The following is a 6935-nucleotide window of genomic DNA, read 5'->3' as shown; positions in this document are numbered from 1 at the left end:
GAATAATGGAATAGGACCTCGGTTCTATTTTGTTGGTTTTCGAAACTCCGAGGTAATGAATAATATGGACAGATGGGGGCATTCGTATTGCGACGTTGGAGGTGAAATTATTGGATCGTCGCAAGACGGACAGAAGCGAAAGCATTTGCCAAAAATGTTGTCTTCAATGAAGAACGAAAGTTAGAGGTTCGAAGGCGATCAGATACCGCCCTAGTTCTAACCATTAACGATGCCAGCTAGCAATCCGCCGAAGTTCCTCCGATCACTCGGCGGGCAGCTTCCGGGAAACTAATGCTTTTGGGTTCCAGGGGAAGTATGGTTGCAAAGCTGAAACTTGAAGGAATTGAAGGGCACCACCAGGAGTGGAGCCGGCGACCTAATTTGACTCAACACGGGAAACCTCACCAGGCCCGGACACCGGAAGGATTGACAGATTGAGAGCTGTTTCTTGATTCGGTGGGTGGTGGTGCATGGTCGTTCTTAGTTGGTGGAGCGATTTGTCTGGTTGATTCCGATAACGAACGAGACTCTAGCCTGCTGAATAGGCGTACCTTCCGGTATCTCGAAGGCCCCCGGCCTCGGTCGGGCGGTTCTTACTACCGGCGTACAAATAAATCTTCTTCGAAGGACATGCGGCTTCTAGCCGCACGAGATTGAGCAATAACAGGTCTGTGATGCCCTTAGATGTTCTGGGCCGCACGCGCGCTACACTGCAGGGATCAGCGTGTCTTCCCTGGCCGAAAGGCCCGGGTAACCTGCTGAACCTCCTCCGTGCTAGGGATTGGGGCTTGCAATCATTCTCCATGAACGAGGAATTCCCAGTAAGCGCGAGTCATAAGCTCGCGTTGATTACGTCCCTGCCCTTTGTACACACAGCCCGTCGCTACTACCGATTAAATGATTTAGTGAGGTCTTCCGACTGATACGCGGCAATATCTAGGCATTGCCGATGTAGCCGGGAAGACGACCAAACTTGATCATTTGTAGGGAGTAAAAGTCGTGACAAGGTTTCCGTAGGTGAACCTGCGGAAGGATCATTAACGTTTCGTACTGCCGAAGCAGCGACTCGTAAGCGCGCGGGGCTGTCTCGCCGCGAGAGCGGCGTGTCACGCCCACGTGTCGCGAACAAAATTTCACAAAACTTTGAACGACGTAACGGTCGGGCCTGATTGCCGCGGCGCGCAACACAATCGTCGTAACAACGAACGCGGTGCTGAAGCCGGATCCGATGGGTCCGGCGTTCGCCGCGGTCGCGACGAGCGCAGTCGCCGGCTAAAACCGCCCGACAACCGACTCGCGCCGAGGCGTCGACCCGTCGCTCCGCGTCCAGCGCGGAGCAGCGGCGGGTCGTTCGCGCCTCCGGCCGACTCGGTGCCGAGAGGAAACCGCTCCGCGGTCCGCCTCGACTCGTTCGACCCGGTCAGGTCGTACGAGAGAGACGTGCGAAGCTGGTCTCAGCGCTTTTTCGCGGGCGGCCTGTCTGCGCCCGGGTGTCCTCGGTGCAACGCCGTTACACCCCGGACGCAGGCCGCGAACGCGGTAGGCTTTAAAGAGAATTTTCGCCGTACGAGGAAGCTCGCGTCAGCGTCGAGGGCAGCGATGCCCGGGACTCGCTGACGCGGCCCACTGCCGTCCACCGTCAATCGTTTGCATTGCGAGCGGATCGGGTCCGGCGCCGGTTCATCCCGGCAGAGACGACCCGTGAACTCGAGGCGACGTCAGCCCTTGAACTATCGCACGAACAAAATTTGACGCGCGGCGAGCGTTCCTTCCCGCGCGCAACCGCGCAAGGGCTGACGCACGCGGCGCCGCGCTCACGACCACAGAAAGCCGGTAACAACCGTAATTTTAGCATTTTTAATGCAAAATTCACATATATGATCACCCTGAACGGTGGATCACTTGGCTCGTGGGTCAAGGACGAACGCAGCTAATTGCGCGTCAACTTGTGAACTGCAGGACACATGAACATCGACATTTCGAACGCACATTGCGGTCCACGGATACAATTCCCGGACCACGCCTGGCTGAGGGTCGTTTAACAACGACAGACTGCTCCGTCGGCAACGGTGCTGCGAAAACCCCCCCGAGGGAACAGCGCACCGTGCCTTCGCGAGCGAATGACTGGGCGTTCGCAGCACGTGTCGCGCGCCGGTCGCGCGGCAACGGGTCGCGTCGCCTCAAACGAACACGTATGTCACGGTCACGACGCGTCGCCGCAGATCGCAGGGTCGAGCTGTCGCTGCCGTTCGTCACGTTCCGGTGCTAGCGATAGTCGAGAGAACGAACGAATTCGGCTCGGCGACACACAGACCGCGCGCGGTCGGTTTGCCGCTCATGTGAACAAGTTCCGTTCCACGTGTCGCCGCGGGGGGCTCTCCAGTCTCCCCTACGGCAAGCGTGTTTACGGTCGTTTCCGTGGCTCGAACGTATGAAAGAGATACGCTGTGTCCTCGTCCGTGGCGACGGTGCTGTTCTCGAACGAACGACCGTTGTCGACTACGGATTCGCAATCTTACGACGACCTCAGAGCAGGCGAGACTACCCGCTGAATTTAAGCATATCACTAAGCGGAGGAAAAGAAACTAACTAGGATTTCCTTAGCAGCGGCGAGCGAACAGAAAACAGCCCAGCACTGAATCCCGCGGTTCTGCCGCCGGAAAATGTAGTGTTTGGGAAGATCCACTTATCCCGGGGCGTCGGCCCGCATCCAAGTTCATCTTGAATGGGGCCACTCACCCGCAGAGGGTGCCAGGCCCGTAGTGACCGGGACGCGCCACGGGAGGATCTCTTCTTAGAGTCGGGTTGCTTGAGTGTGCAGCTCTAAGTGGATGGTAAACTCCACCTGAGGCTAAATATGACTACGAGACCGATAGCGAACAAGTATAGTAAGGGAAAGTTGAAAAGAATTTCGAAGAGAAAGAGAGTTCAAGAGTACGTGGAACCGTTCAGGGGTAAACCTGAGAAACCCGAAAGATCAAACGGGGAGATTCATTGTCAGCGACGCAGGCTTCGCCGCGGCTCGTGATGTCGGGACCTCGCGTCCACGGCACTCGGTCGCGGTGCAATGTCCGGCGGCGCCGGCGTGCACTTCTCCCCTAGTAGGACGTCGCGACCCATTGGGTGTCGGTCTAAGGCCCGGTCGGCTGCCTGTCTCGGCGTTCTTGTCGGGGCAGAACCCCGGTTGCCCGTCCGGCTGCCCGGCGGTACCCGCACGGTACAGAGCCGTGTTTAACTGCGTCTGGCCCGCCGCAAGCGCGGTCAGCGATTCCCGGTGGTCGGACCTAGCGTCGTCCCCGGGCCTGGCCAGCTGTTGGCTGGCGGTGTCCTCTGGCTGGCTCGTTCGAATTATCAAATACCGGTCGGCGACGCTATTGCTTTGGGTACTTTCAGGACCCGTCTTGAAACACGGAGCAAGGAGTCTAACATGTGTGCGAGTCATTGGGACGAGCAAACCTGAAGGCGAAATGAAAGTCAAGGTCAGCCCAGCGCTGACCGAGGGAGGATGGGCCGCGTCACGATGCGGCCCCGCACTCCCGGGGCGTCTCGTTCTCACTGTGAGAAGAGGCGCACCCAGAGCGTACACGTTGGGACCCGAAAGATGGTGAAATATGCCAGGTCAGGACAAAGTCAGGGGAAACCCTGATGAAGGTCCGTAGCGATTCTGACGTGCAAATCGATCGTCGGAACTGGGTATAGGGGCGAAAGTCTAATCGAACCATCTAGTAGCTGGTTCCCTCCGAAGTTTACCTTAGGATAGCTGGCACTCGCGTACAAAACGTACACGAGTCTCATCCGGTAAAGCGAATGATTAGAGGCCTTGGGGCCGAAACGACCTCAACCTATTCTCAATTTCAAATGGGTGAGATCTCTGGCTTGCTTGAACTATGAAGCCACGAGATCTCGGATCAGAGTGCCAAGTGGGCCACTTTTGGTAAGCAGAACTGGCGCTGTGGGATGAACCAAACGCCGAGTTAAGGCGCCAAAGTCGACGCTTATGGGATACCTTGAAAGGCGTTGGTTGCTTAAGACAGCAGGACGGTGGCCACGAAAGTCGGAATACGCTGAGGAGTGTGTCACAACTCACCTGCTGAAGCAACTAGCCCTGAAAATGGATGGCGCTGAAGCGTCGCGCCTATACTCGGCCGTCAGCGGCATACGAGGCGGCCTAGGCCGTCATGAAGCCTTGACGAGTAGGAGGGTCGCGGCGGTGTGCGCGGAAGGGTCTGGGCGTGAGCCTGCCTGGAGCCGCCGTCGGTGCGGATCTTGGTGGTAGTAGCAAATACTCCAGCGAGGCCCTGGAGGACTGACGTGGAGAAGAGTTTCGTGTGAACAGCCGTTGCACACGAGTCAGTCGATCCTAAGCCCTAGGAGAAATCCGATGACGATGTTGGTGTATTTCTATGCCTGACACGCGCGTCGTGACGCCGGTGATTGTGCGAACGTCGGGCCTCGCTCGGCGTTTCCCCCAGCGTGGGCGCGCGCGGTTTGAAATGTGACACACCCGTCGGGCGAAAGGGAATCCGGTTCCTATTCCGGAACCCGGCAGCGGAACCGTTTACAAGTCGGGCCCTCGCAAGAGAGTTCGTCGGGGTAACCCAAAAAGACCTGGAGACGCCGTCGGGAGATCCAGAAAGAGTTTTCTTTACTGTATAAGCGTTCGAGTTCCCTGGAATCCTCTAGCAGGGAGATAGGGTTTGGAAAGCGAAGAGCACCGCAGTTGCGGCGGTGTCCGGATCTTCCCTCGGAACTTGAAAATCCAGGAGAGGGCCACGTGGAGGTCTCGCGCCGGTTCGTACCCATATCCGCAGCAGGTCTCCAAGGTGAAGAGCCTCTAGTCGATAGACTAATGTAGGTAAGGGAAGTCGGCAAATTGGATCCGTAACTTCGGAATAAGGATTGGCTCTAAGGATCGGGGCGTGTCGAGCTTTGTCGGGAAGCGGGTTTGGCTGACGTGCCGGGCCTGAGCGAGGTGATGGTCATAACCGGATCCGAGCTCGGTCTCGTGCCTTGGCCTCCCGCGGATATTCCTTGCTGCGAGGCTTCTGCGGCGGTTCGCCGTTGACGTCGTCCCCTTTGGCCGCCATTCAACGGTCAGCTCAGAACTGCTACGGACTAGGGGAATCCGACTGTCTAATTAGAACAAAGCATCGCGATGGCCCTAGCGGGTGTTGACGCAATGTGATTTCTGCCCAGTGCTCTGAATGTCAACGTGAAGAAATTCAAGCAAGCGCGGGTAAACAACGGGAGTAACTATGACTCTCTTGTACATAGCTCGCCGCGATACCTGACGAGCGTGACGTGCACGCTTACGCTTAGTTTCATCGCCCCAGCCAGGCGGTGCGTTGGTGAACCAACCAGCAATTGAACCAAGTCTGGCGACGTCGAAAGGCGGGGTGGTGTCCGACGGCTTGATCTGCTGATTGAGTCTGAAGACTAAGTCTGTGCGAAAGAAAGACCTAAAGCCCGGTGTTGAGCTCCGCTCAGCATCCGGGCTTTTCTCGTTCAGCGTCTTTCGAACCTAATTGTGAGCACCCGGTGCCGAGTTCGCTCGGAGCCGGGTAGTTCACCTTAGGGACTTTCGGCCACGTTGGTCGGGAGTCGCCCACCTTCGGGTAGAGAGCAAGCGCGAGTGACAGGCGCGGCCAAACCTGTACACTCAACGCCGACACGCCTGTACGGCAAGAGGTGCAGGTCCCTCCTTGCTCGTAGTGTTTGGCGCGCACTCTTACGCCAGCCAATGCGCATCACCCAGGCGCATTTCCTTGTGAAGTGACCAAGGGGCTTTACCACTAACAGAGTGGGTACCGTTCGAGTCTAGGCACGGCGGTTGGAGAGACAACCGGTGCGCTCGGTGAGGAACTACCGTAAGTGTCCCGGCGTAGATGCTGCCGTAATAGCTCCTTATGCTCGGGGGGACTCGGTCATGCAGTATATTTCCGGAGCACCATGGATCGTCCACCCAACGATGCCTCGGAGGCGGTCGGTTCACCTAACGCTACTCGGGATGTACCGGTCGTGGCAGAGTTAATTGCCGAAGGTGCGAGTGCAGTAGCGGGGAGTGATGCTGCCCCAAGTGATCAACCCGGTCCATCCATCCGACCACGTCGTCCCTCCGTTGCCGGCCGGAGCACGGAGGCTGACAACATTAATGCTTTTCGAGCCACAGAACGCTTCGTTCTGGTAGCGGCGTTAAACAGAGTACAACGCTGTCCAAAGTGCTTGCAGCAAGGTCAGAACATTATCTGTACCGACAGTAAGCAACTGGACAAACACGTGAAAGAGGAACACCCTACTATCTGCACCCTCTGACAGTGCGAAGGCTGCTCACGCACCTTCCCTAGAGTCCACGGATAGCGTGTACATATCATTACCTGTGCGCCGAGGCAAGTGAACGAAGCACTGCCATACCCTTGCGTCCTCTGCGACCTGTCATATGCTTCGCAAAGGGGTCTGTCCGCTCACGAACGCCATGAGCACCCGGCCCTTAGAAACGAAAAGCGTGCCGCAATCGCGGAGAAGCCAGGCACTCCTGGTGGCCGTAAAGCCACGGTCTGGTCGGACGAGGATCTCGAACGTCTTACTCAGCTTGAGCAAGAGTTCATCAAAGAGCGCTTCATCAACGTCAAGCTCAAAAAGTTCTCCCCCGACCGCAAAAATAAGCAAATTTCGGATGCACGCCGGCGTCTCCGCGACAGAGAACAGCGACAAGCGCAAGCCGAGGAGGAGCTAGCCGACGGCGAGGAAGAGCAGGAACCTGTCCACCCTGCCTTACCGGACCGAGGTGACGCTCAGGACGTAGCCAATGTCCTGGCCGCGCATGCGACGAATGAGCCTCCGGAACCCGATCCACCTGTGATGGGCACGGAGGATGCACCACTCATTCGGGAGGCTCGGAAGGAGAATGGTGATGCAGGCAACTGTTCTGAGTGGAC

General features: G+C 57.4%; 1 pseudogene; it reads left to right on the top strand.

Annotated features, from left to right (window-relative positions):
- The first annotated feature begins 1882 nt into the window (after positions 1–1882).
- LOC124294347 lies at positions 1883–2037 on the top strand (annotated as a pseudogene).
- Positions 2038–6935: the final 4898 nt, after the last annotated feature.

Source organism: Neodiprion lecontei, chromosome 4 (genome assembly GCF_021901455.1).
Source record: "Neodiprion lecontei isolate iyNeoLeco1 chromosome 4, iyNeoLeco1.1, whole genome shotgun sequence".
NCBI lineage: Eukaryota > Metazoa > Arthropoda > Insecta > Hymenoptera > Diprionidae > Neodiprion > Neodiprion lecontei.
This window is presented reverse-complemented; position numbering and strand designations above follow the sequence as displayed.